We start from the raw sequence: 13222 nt of genomic DNA on the forward strand, positions 1-13222 counted from the left end.
AGAGCTGAAAACCTCTGCTCAATAACAGAACCTGGTCTAATAGAAACCTGGTTCTCCCTGAAGGACATGACTTCCCCTCTCAAAAGAGGGCTATTTCCTCTCCCAGCAGTCCTCAAACACCTGTGTGTGAAGGTCAGTTTGGGTACTCTCTGCTCTTCGTTGCTACTTATTGTCCCTTCATCCTAACGGTGCCACAACTCAATTTTGAACCTCTTGTCACCAGGTTTCACCACGTGTTACAACTCTTTGTAGAATCATCTACAGACCCTCAGGTCTCACTCTTATTTTTCATAATTCTGCATTTTACCGTCACTCTCTTTAACACTACTACTGTAGATGATCTTCTAATACTGAAGCCCCTCAATTCCTTGACCTCCTCTCTGCCAGTGACCTTATCCTGAGCCACTTGCTCACATGATCATACCCCAGACAAGAGTGTATATACAAAAATTTTCACATGGAAACTTCCTCTCTTCAGAAGGTTGGCATCTTCCTTACTTAAACAGCACTGCTTTTTTTTTTTTTTAAACCAAAAAGCAAAAAGTAATCAATTTACCAGAAAAAGAACTGGGGAACTGAATCAACCCTATAAATTGTAATGTGGGAGTCATCACATTTGTGGACCAAACTATAAGCCAGATTCCACTGCTATTACCTCAAGGTATTAGAATTTTTACATATTGAATAATTCTTGAAATAACTAAGTCTTTTGCCACAGATTACATTTTTTGTCATTAAATTTAGAATTAGATTATACACTCTTTGACACAAATCACAGCAATAATTTTTTGGATCTCTCTCCTAAAGTAAAGAAAATAAAAGCAAAAATAAATAAATGGGACCTAATTAAACTTAAAAGCTTTGCACAGCAAAGGAAATCACTGACAAAATGAGAAGACAAACTACTGAATGGAGAAGATATTTGCAAATGACAGGACCGATAAGGGGTTAATATCCAACATATAAACAACTCATACAACTCAGCATCAAAAAACAACTCAATTAAAAAATGGGCAGCACATAAAAAGAAACAAAACTGAGTTATCTGTAGAGAGGCGGATGGGCCTAGAGACTGTCATACAGAGTGAAGTAAGTCAGAAAGAGAAAAACAAATACCGTATGCTAACACATATATATGGAATCTAAAAAAAAAAAAAAAGGTTCTGAAGAACCTGGGGCAGGACAGGAATAAAGACACAGACGTAGAGAATGGACTTGAGGACACGGGGAGGGGGAAGGGTAAGCTGGGACGAAGTGAGAGAGTGGAGAGTGGCATGGACATATATACACTACCAAATGTAAAATAGATAGCTAGTGGGAAGCAGCCACATAGCACAGGGAGATCAGCTCGGTGCTTTGTGCCCACCTAGAGGGGTGGGATAGGGAGGGCGGGAGGGAGATGCAAGAGGGAGGAGATATGGGGATATATGTATAGCTGATTCACTTTGTTATACAGAAGAAACTAACACACCATTATAAAGCAATTATACTCCAATAAAGATGTTAAAAAAATAATAATATCCTTAAAAAAAAAAAAAGGTCAGAAGAACCGAACAGACATTTTTCCAAAGAGGAAATGCAGATGGCTACCAGGCATATGAAAAAATGCTCAACACTGCTAATCATAAGGGAAATGGAAATCAAAACCACAATGAGATACCTCATACTTGTCAATATGGCTATCATCAAAAAGAACATAAATAACAAATGTCAGGGAGGATGTGGAGAAAAGAGAACCCTTGTACACTGTTGATGGGAAACAGTATGGAGGAGCCACTGTGGAAAACAGTATGGAGGTTTCTCAAAAAACTAAAAATAGAATTACCATATGGCTCAGCAATTCCACTCCTGGGTATATATCCAAAAAAACCAAAAACACTAATTCAAAAAACATACATGAACCCCAATGTTCACAGCAGCATTATTTACAATTGCCAAGATATGGAAGCAACTTTAAGTGTCCACCAACAGATGAATAAATAAGGAAGATGTGGCATATATATACAGTGGAATACTACTCCACCATAAAAAGAATGAAATTTTGCCATTTGTAGCAACATGAATGTACTTGGAGGGCATTATGCTAAGTGAAATAAGTCAGAGAAAGACAAATACTGTATGATATCACTTATATGAGGAATCTAAAAAATACAACAAATTAGTGACTATAACAAAAAAAGCAGCAGACTCACAGATCTAGAGAACAAACTAGTGGTTACCCATGGAGAAAGGAGGGAGGGGCAATATAGGATGGGAGAGTGGGAGGTACAAACTAATGGGTGTAAAATAGGCTCAAGGATGTATTGGACAACAGAAGGAATATAAACAATATTTTGTAATAACTATAAATGGAAAATAACCTTTAAAATTGTACAAATTTTTTTAAATTTTTTAAAGAATTAGATTATGACCCAACTCATTATAAAGAGGTTTGACCTATAGTTACATGTATCACATGCCATAAGGAAACATTTCTTTAGACAGTTAGTCCATTTTCCAATTAAAATAAATGTGTTTCAATCATCATGTTTCACACAGGAAAAGGAAAAAATGACTTCAATAATTGCACTTTGCATCTCTATAGCAACATTCATCTAAGAAGCTCAAAGCACTAATTTAATTAAACCTCCAAATATTCCCATGAAGTGGTGTTATTATTTCCATTTGACAACGGCATAAATGAAGTCACAGAAAGATTAACTCACTTGCCTGTGGTTACGCAGTGAATTAGCAGTGGAGGTCAGAATAAACCCTGAAATTTGGGCAAGTTGTTCTCTATAGTCTGGATCAACGATCTCTCAGTATCTGTAATTTTTCCCAAAGTCTCATCAGCTCAACTCCTGCCTTTCACTGGAGGATTAGCCACTTTTATTCTTCATGAGTTGGGGGAATCTGAAGAATAGATTATTCAAAAATGCTTCTGATTTTAATTCTTGTATTCCACTTTCTGGGATGGCATTCATTTAGGGCAAAGTCTGATGGTATTTTCTTCCCTTTTTTCTCAAATACTCTTCATCAACATATTCTCTCTTTTTATACATAATTAGGTGGTCTAATCCCAGAAAGCAAGGCTGTTTGCTTTTAATTAAGGAATGAATTGTACATCAAAATTTCATGGGGAATTTACAGCATCTCCATCTAATCTCTTAATGAAATGGATCTGATAGCTGCTCTGTTTGCATTAGTCACAGCACATGCTGTATATGAATTTAAGAAGTGTATTGAGCAAACAAAGTTAAAATACACCAGGAAGTACTTATTATCCAGGGAATAAATATTTAGATATTTTCAAGGGCAAAAAGTCCATTATCATGTTTAATTATTATAGAGAATCATCCCATCTTTTTCACAAGGCAGTTTCTTACAATTGCTTTCTAACCTTTCAACCAAGGAGCCTATAAGTCCTTTTCAAAAATGTTTTTAGAAAAATCCATTTAGAAAAAATCTCATCTAGTCACATAATATATAGATGTTGAGATCAATAAAGAGACCAATAAAGTCAAATGGATAGAATTAAGATATGTTATTTCTTACTATTAAGTAATACATTAATCAGCCCAGGCTGCCATAATAGAATATCACAAACTAGACAGCTTAAATAACAGAAATTTACTTTCTCTCAGTTCTAGAGGCTAGAAGTCCAAGATCAAGATGCCAGAGGGCTGGATTCTGGTGATGCCTCTCTCCTTGGCTTGTCCTCACCTGGCCTTTTCTCTGTGCACACACAGAGGGAGAGAGATCTCTGGTGCCTCTTCTTCTTCTAATAAAGACATCAGTCTTATCAGATTAGGGTCCCATCCTTATAACCTCATTTAACTTTTAAGACCCCATTTCCAAGTACAGTCACATTGGAGGTTAAGACTTGAGCATATGAATTTTGAGGGGATACAATTCAGTCTATAACAAGTAACTTCCATCTTAGTCAAGGAAGAAGAAAAGACCCATTGCTATGTTCAGGAAACCACACAAACAGGGATAACCCTCATCAAAAGGACATAATTTAACATTCCAACAATATTTTTAAAATTTTTAAAGTCTTTATTTCCTTAAAAGGAGGCTAATTCCATGGTTCACTGCTAAACTTTAATTCAAATTCCACTTTTCAAACAATTTACTCTCCAACCCAGATCCATTCACCAACACAACTGCTCCTCCAGGCCTAGGAAACTCCTCATCTGAAGCCTACTCCTCTTTGAGTATGTTCAAAGCACAACTCCATTTCAGTCTTCAAAAGGAAGCAATATCACATGGCAGAAATTCCATTCATATTATAAATCAAAAGATCTTAAATTTAGTTTTAGCTCTAATATTCAACAACACTATATAGTTTCAAGAACTAAATTTAACATCTTTGCCCTCCAGCTTCAACTTTTACTATTAAATCCAGATTCAAAAAATCTATGATTAAGAGATTGTGAGCACTTTATGTATTTAAGGAATAATGGTAAGGTATAATGGTCATATATTTCAAATACATTGAACCATGTAGACCCATTCAGAACGAGGGAAGGATAGATGGAAAGACATGGTACTCAAAATATAAGTATCCTCATTTAAGCCTCAATAATATGCAAAACAAAAATCCCTTAGAAATTTCTGGCAGTTTCTTATTTCTGCTGCTTAGCCCCACCAAAGCTAATAGTCTGTATGAATTTGAATAGCCTACATAATTTTAAATGCTTATTTGGTAACTTATGAGGTATTTCTTTCTAGAAATGATTTCACATTTATAGTCTATTTTTATACCCATTTATCTGTTCTCATGCATTTTGCACATACTCTCATTGACGATTTCACATTGTATCATACAGAATTAGTTATTTGTGTCTTCTTCATCTATTTTAAGCTTCTTAAAAACTCGGATCAATCTTTTTTTTTCTTTTTTTCTTTTTTTTTCAATCTTTCACTTAAATGTGTTTCCTCAGAAATTGGCATAGTGCCTAGAACATAGTGTGACTCAAAACATGTTTAAACATGTAGAATATTCCTCCGATACTGCAAATAATAATTTGATTTCCCCAGATGTCTAAAGTGTTTATTCATGAATATATATCTATATAGAGAATTGAGGATTAGATTATAATATATTCAAATTCCCACTACTTTTTAATTAATAACATTTTTGTCCTTTAGAACTCCATATAATATCTAAATCAAGAGTCTCCATAAGTCATTTGTAAAGTGTTTAGGCTTATAAATTTGTGTACGAGTAAAAAATGTAACACTATTTGGAGGGGTAGTACCTTTTGGTGATCTGGGATTCTGAGAAGTTGAAAAATGGATTATCAATGATCTGTGGAAGTATTATTTTCAGAATTCACCTAATGCAAGAGTATTTTCCTAACTGTCAAAAGCTATCAGAAAGCTAGAGGAAAGGATAGCCATAGACAGATCATCTTAAAAGACGTGAGAGCCAATATTCTGCCTCCTCAAAAAAACAAAATAATAAAATTTATGTCCATTATTGATAATACAAAGTGTCCAAGAGGACACTGGAATTTACCACTGACAGTCTTGGTGTACTAGAATAATCTGATTATGTTCCCAATAAAGTACGCCAAATCAATGAAATAGTCTTAGATGTAGATGAAAGAAATTTTTTTAAGAAAATACATACATCTAAAAGACTTCGCACACATAAATACTATAGTGGTAGACAGTCTTCTGTCACATTCTCTGCCTGAGGAAAAGGAGGCTCATGTAGGTCCCAATGATGAGCTAAGCCCCTGGTTCACAAAGTATGGCCTCCCGTCAATCAGCATCACACAGGCACTTGTCATAAAGGTAAATTCTTGCGCCCTCTCTCTAGACCTACTGAATCAGAAATTCTGGGTTGAAGCCTAGTAATTTGTGTTTTTAGAAGTCCCCCATATGATTCAGTTTAGGCTGAAACCTGAGAACCACTGGTCTAAGCTCATAACTTTATCTGATGGTAAAGCCTTGATTTCAATGCTTTAGTCCCATCTTTGCTTCAAGTACAATACCTTGATTTTGGCCTTGATGCAATAAACGAATGCTTACTGTTGATGTTAATAATAACTTCAGGAAATAATGCTAAACATCAGCATCTACTTTCTTAGCTAAAATCTAATTTGAACACATTTTTGTTCACTGTGATTCATATAAAGAGATCTGATTTAAAATCGTGAGTTCTCATCTCTCTTTCTTCAACCAAATTCTTCATATAAATCATTCTCATGTGTTTATTTTCATATTGTCCCCTAACTCTCTCCAGCTTCCTCATTCTGTTTCTGTTGTTTCCATTTTATCTCTTTTTCTTTGTCCTCTTTATATTAACCGTGATCACTGCTTACACCTGCTCTAGCCCAACTTACCTTAGTGAATGAATTTTAATGCCAAGGTATATAGATAGAATTTGTAACTGCAAAGGAGATTTATAGTTTGGGGAGCATCATCTGGAGAAGGCCCTAATTTATTTTCTCAGATATGTAAAATTTAGATCTCCTATGCCTGCAAAACCGCCCGGAAGCAGCAGCAATTGTAGTTCACAGGCTAGTCTGCACGAAAGATTTAGACCAGACTCTAAGACAACAGGCACTCTTTTCCTCACCGTTTTCCCCCAGGAAAGATTTGAATATTTTGCTTTCTAAGAGAAAGAAAAGGAAATTAAATTAGACTATCACAAATATAAACAAAATCAGAATGTCCTTCCATATTAGGAAGCTGTGTCCATCACCAGGAAAACTGAAGCAAGCTTCTCTTTCCATCTCTGTAAGTAAGATAGACACTTTGTTGCCCTATAATGTAAATAAAGTAGACAGCATGTTCCCTTTGGGAATATCCCCAGAAACTATCACTGTGGAAATTTTTAAAAATTCTTTTCAAAGATAACCCTGAGAGCAGAAACATAGCTGAGGAGTTGCTGTGTGGTCATGACTCCAGCAAGCCCAGCTGAATCAGCCAGGCTGCCCTAGCACACTACTGAGCTATGTCAATCCTGCCCACTTGTATCACATTTACCTTTATGCCACATACGGTCAGGTAAGTCAGAGGGCATAGGATTCAGTCAAAAGCCCTGCCAAATTCAAGTATTAGTTCTACCAGTCACTAGACAGAGGACACTGCATAAGACACACTGCTATCTTCAACAGCACTTATCACAATGATATGGACATAACATATGTAGTCAATAAACATTCCAGAATCATTGTGTGATGATATAATTAATTTTTCTGGATCAGCAAAAAAGGATTGAATGATGTATCAAAGTTTAATCATAATCAATAATGAAAATCTTAATAATAATTTACACTGATGGACTCCTTACAATACACCAGTCACTCATATTTATTTGATCTTCACAACCAGCCTTTGCCCCCATTTTACATGTAAGGAAACTGAGGCACCGAGTGATTAGGTAAGTTTCTCGAAGTCATACAGCTAATTAGTGTTAGAACTGGGATTTGAACCTCAAGATAATATGGCTCCAGAGTCCACGTGCTTTATCTACCACACTATTTATCACTGGAGCCTAGAAGCAGCTAAATCCACATAGCAAAGCACAGCTATGGAAGACATTCAGCACCGGTAGAATTAGTAAATCAGCTCAATTCAGGAAAATATTAAAATGAAATAGTGCCCACCTGATTGACAGCTGCCCGCATTAAAAAGGTGCTGAAGTATTTGGGCCAAGTCATAATTGAAGTTGTAGCCCTTAAAAAACTGGGGCCCTTGGTTTTGATCAAACTGTTTAAATGGCCAAGTATATGACCTTGTTGTTGCCAAACATATGCTCACCGCAGGTGATATTTCAGTAGATTTCTGAAGAAGAAACTGCTACTTTCACTTTGCTCCTATATATTGTGCAAAATGGTCCATTACCTCTGGTCCCGGCAATAGGAAACTTCAAAGGCAAACAGAGAAGGAGAAACACTCATCCGAATGGCAAGCAGTCAGTAAGCAGACAATGTAAACAGACACACTGTGCAGACTTGGGGGCATCAAGAGCAATCTCAGCAATTGGTTCATCTGCTTTCCTGTTTTCCCTCTTACTTCTGCCAAATGCGACTGGATGTGATGCAAGTCCTCCACTATGCAGCAGGTTCTCTTCCACAGAAACACACCCACATTTCTCTCCTTTGGCCCAGAATGCACAGGAGCTCAGTCTAGTGTCTAAAACTCTGAAATTAACAAAGCCGAGGAGAATAGCCTCCTGGTAAAGAAACACTGGACTTCACTATATCAGATGTTTTGTCTGTTGAAATTATTTAAAGTCAACTGTTTTACTCTAGTCATCAAATTCAAAACAAGTTTAATCAAATTTAAAACAAGTCTGTCTCTTTAAAAAAACTGCTGAGTATAGAAAATAACTTGATTTATTCATGCACAAAAATCTCATTATAACAATGTTTATGATATGGCTCGCTGACCAATCCTTCAAAACATAGCTATGAACAACAACAAAAAAACTTTTCTACACATTACATAATTAGCCCATAAAACATATGTTAATGTTTTCACACAACGTAAACATTCTTAAAAAACATCACTTTATTGCATTTAACTCTAACATACTCAGTAGAAGTGCACTTTATAATATCAAAATAAAATTGTGCCCAAAATGTTAGCCAAAACTTGAAAGCATATAGTGTAGTGACTGTTACAAATGTTTTAATCTTTGAAAGAAGAGGCACAGCTTAATTTGCCAAAGTCACTAGAGATTAAATTAAAATTTATCTAGTCCTCAAGTCATAATCATAGGTAAGAAATAAATGTGCATTATGGTGACTTGAAACTTTTGAACATTTTTATGTAAACTAGCCTACCTTTCTCCTCATAAAGAGCATATGGGGTACCTATGCAGAAATCATTTACTCCAGTTAAAACCTGAGGGGGCACCAATGCAGAGAACTTATTAACTCCTTGAGAATCACCAATACTAACTGGTAGAAGTGAGACTTACATCCTTGACTCTTGAGTCTCCGTTCCATTACTATTCTATTAGACCCACTGCTCCTCAGTGCCCTGTGATATGTTTTTAACTTGCTTGCCAAGAAATGAGAACATTAAGAGCAATCATTTTATTAAATTATTTCTATCTTAAAGAATTGTCTTAAAAGACAATAAATTCTTCCTATCTTTTGTGAAAATGTTTTTTTAATTAAATAATGGTGATAAAAAAGGGTAGCTGTTTGTATTTCTGAAAGGTCTTTCCTGGTATCAGTCTGAACTCCCCCTGTTGCACATATCTAAAACCTAACTCAAATTGTTTAAGCTAAAAAGAGAATTTTCTGGCTCATGTGATAAAAAAAATCCATGGTTGTAGAATCAGATACGGCTGATTCCAGGATTCAAATGATGTTTTCAGGACTTGGGTCTCTCTTTATCTCTTGGCTCTGCTTTGTTTTGCTTTTGCTTTTGTTTTAAGCACAAAATTAGCTCTTTAATTTTTTTTTCTTTCTTTCTTTTTTTTTTTTTTTTTGCCGTACACGGGCCTCTCACTGCTGTGGCCTCTCCCGTTGCAGAGCACAGGCTCCGGACGTGCAGGCTCAGCGGCCGTGGCTCACAGGCCCAGCCACTCTGCGGCATGTGGGATCCTCCTGGACCGGGGCACGAACCCGTGTCCTCTGCATCGGCAGGCGGACTCTCAACCACTGCGCCACCAGGGAAGCCCAGCTCTTTAATTTTTTTTCTAATTTACACTGTGTGGTGACATTTTTTTCTAATTGAGGTAACTTTGGTTTATAACATTATATAAAATTCAGGTGTATAACATTATAATTCAACTTCTTTATATACTACAGCATGCTCACCACCAAAACTCTAGTTTCCATCTGCCATCATACAATTGACCCCCTTTACCCATTTTATCCACCCCCACCCCCATTCCCCTCTGGTAACCCACCAATCTGTTCACTGTACCTATTTGCTTGTTTCTGTTTTGTTTGTTTATTTATTGGGATTTTTTATATTCCACATATGTGTAAATCATATGATATTTTTCTTTTTCCATATGATTTATTTCACTTAGCATAAAATCTGCTTTGTTTTTTAAAGACTTTATTCTCAGATTTCAGAAGCCCTCAGAAGGTTCAAGCTTACATCATCCTGACTGCTAACTACTAGTGGAGAGAAAAATGCTCTCTTCCTACTAGTTCCAGAAAAGTTTTATTGGGTGTGGTTAAGTCACATGACTAACCCTGAACCAATCATTTGCGCCAGAAGATGCAATAGTCTATTTGTCCATCCATAAACCCAGAGATAGAGTCAGATTCTTATTAACAACATGCAGTAATCATGAAGAAGATGTGATCCCCTAAGAAAATCAAGGTGCTGTTACCAAAGAGAAAGTGAATAACTTCAAGTTAAGCAAAAACATCAGCTATTCACTAATCCTGCCAAAATAATACTTTGATAATACGTTTCCAAACTTCTGAAGAAAAGTTATAACTCCCTCAAAATTTAAAGGCTAGATACTGCCATGTTAGACTACATGCCCTAATAATAAGTAAACTTTTTTTTTTGGTGGTACGCGGGCCTCTCACTGTTGTGGCCTCTCCCGTTGCGGAGCACAGGCTCCACACGCGCAGGCTCAGCGGCCATGGCTCACGGGCCCAGCCGCTCCGCGGCATGTGGGATCTTCCCGGACCGGGGCATGAACCCGTGTCCCCTGCATCGGCAGGTGGACTCTCAACCACTAGCGCCACCAGGGAAGCCCTAAGCAAACTTTTACGATGCCTACCATGTAGTCACAAAGAATCTTAGGAAACTAAGCAAATAGTTCGATATTCCCTGCTTTTTTAATCAGCTGTTTAGACATCTCAAAATTCAACTTTTCTTCACTAATAGCCAAACATGTCAATTAAACTTCCCCTCCCCAAATTTTGAAATACAAAGACAACCCAGCTACCAAAAACATTGTCGTCTATGAACTAAATTTTAATTTACTCCTACCAAAAATGAGAGAATAAAGAAGAGAGGAATATTCAGCCATCTGCCAGCTCTGCTCCTAAGTCATACTCTGCTTAAGGTGAACAAAGAGACTCCAATTAGAGACCTGGTACTTTTTGAAACCTGTACGTTCTCTGTGTTTGGAAAGTTAAAAAAAGAAAAGAAAAAGAAAAGTGTTAGAGTTATGATGCTCTTTGAGAATGGAGCAAGAATACTCTTTTTTAAAAAAACTATGTTCATAACTGAAATTTAGTCCAAAGAATTTATTGGTATATTAACTCTTGAAAAAGAAGTCAGGTTTATCTTTCAAGTAATACCATTATTTCTTCTATGTTTTCTATAGACTGCTTCAAGCTCTTGCATATTCCTAAAGATAGCTGGCTTTGGATCATTAATCAAAATTTCAAAATCTTTTGAAAGGGTCCAGTAGGGTTTATTTTCTTCAAAATATACTCGATCTATTGACCATAGTGTCTTCACAATATCAAGGCAAGAACATTTTAAAATACAAATGTTTCATGTAGAAAGAATATCTAATATAAACAGAGCCTACTGATCTTCCTGTGGATAACATAAACTGATGGAGACGCTGAAAGTCTGGACACTGAAATGCTCTGTTGCTCCTAAAGCTAATATTCAGCTAATTCCATTCAGTGCAAGCTGTTTAAATGACTACTTCCTAGACCCTGCTCACTCATTTCCTCGGTAGTCACTAGAAATTTGGCTTCGATTACTACCAATCTACTAATCTGCAGAGAAAAGACAAAAAGGTCCTTTTCTCATTCCTCATTCTTCTTGATACTTTGCAATATTCTATTTTTTTACTACATTTTTATTCTGATAGTTCTCCTTTCTTTTATGCAAATACTCAATCCTAGTTTCCTCCTACATTTAGAATAGCTTCTCCATATGTACTTCTTTTTCCCTTTCCCTAAATGTGAATAAGCTTAAAGTTTATATCTTTCTAACATGTATTCTTCTATTCAATAGTACTTTTTAAAATGTTCAAGTCATAAATGGGATCTAATATTTGAACGGGGGGGATGAAAATGTGGAATAAATATAGTTGATGATTAACTCGTAACTGATAAAAACATAGTAATTGATTAACAATTATTTTATAATTATTATTCTAAAAAAATAATAAACAGAAACCTCAATTAAATCGAGCTGGGAGACCAGAAAGGGAGCTCTCACACCTTGTGACAACAGCAGAGCTCAATAATAAGACGAAAGACTCTTCTTCTCTCCTGGCGAGAACTCAGCCAAAGAAAAGCCAAAGGACTCTTCGTTTACTGTAGCCCTCCCAGCTTCCTTTTCCCTCTATAAAAGAATTCTCCTCCCCTTGCTGTGCAGGGACTTGCCTGAAACTCACCATGGTTGAAGACCCCAAATTGCAATTCTCTGCTGATCCTGAATAAATTCACCTTTTCTGAAGAAATATCTGGCAGTCTATTTGTTTCAGGTCAATATTTTGGTGGCCTGTACAGGGACTAAAGAAGACTCCCAGTGGCTCAGGGGTTAGTGAGAAAATAGGTGCAATACCCACAATTGAGCCCACTGTCCCTCACTGCTTTTCTTATTGACCCTGGAGTTTGAAGGCACAACTTTCTCTGAATGCAAGCTCGCACCCTCTTTCCATTTGAAGCTCTCCAGGCTTTATGCAGGATATATTTATGCAAGTACCCTTTTGACACTTTGGTTTGATTTTGAGATCAGACTGTTTCATTGAAACTGGCTAGCCTTCAGTCTATTTCCTTTGGAACAGGGGCTGCCTCTTCTGAAGCTGGCTAAGTCTTTCACCCATTCCTTTGGGAACAGAGGCTGCTCCTCTGAAACAGTACTGGGTTTTTCAGTCTTTAGCCTATTCCTCTGGAAGTGCTATCTTCTGGAGAATGGCTTTAAAAAAACACAAAAAAAGCCTTTGTTCTGGCTCCTCCTGGACCAAGCTGCCTCCTTAAGACTTGCTGGGATTGGCTTACAAGTTGTTTGAATTAAGTCTTTAGTGCTGTAAGCTGTTTGAAAATTGTTCTTTGCTCTAGAGGAAAAACTAGGAAATGGAACCCTAGTTATCTAAGTATTATGAGGATGTCCCCCTTACTTACTTCAGAAAATTTTATGTTTAAATAACATAGTCCTTCCTATGCACATTTCTAACTAAATGGACTGAACTGACCAAAGGCAATTAAGAATATCAATGGCCATTATGGGTTACTTCTGAAGTCTCCAAATTTAATTTCCTTAAAAATGAACTGGACTGCAATAGCTCAAAAATTTCCAGAACTGAATGGAATGCTTACTTCGATTGGTA

Source organism: Grampus griseus (assembly GCF_964374135.1).
Source record: "Grampus griseus genome assembly, chromosome: 1".
NCBI lineage: Eukaryota > Metazoa > Chordata > Mammalia > Artiodactyla > Delphinidae > Grampus > Grampus griseus.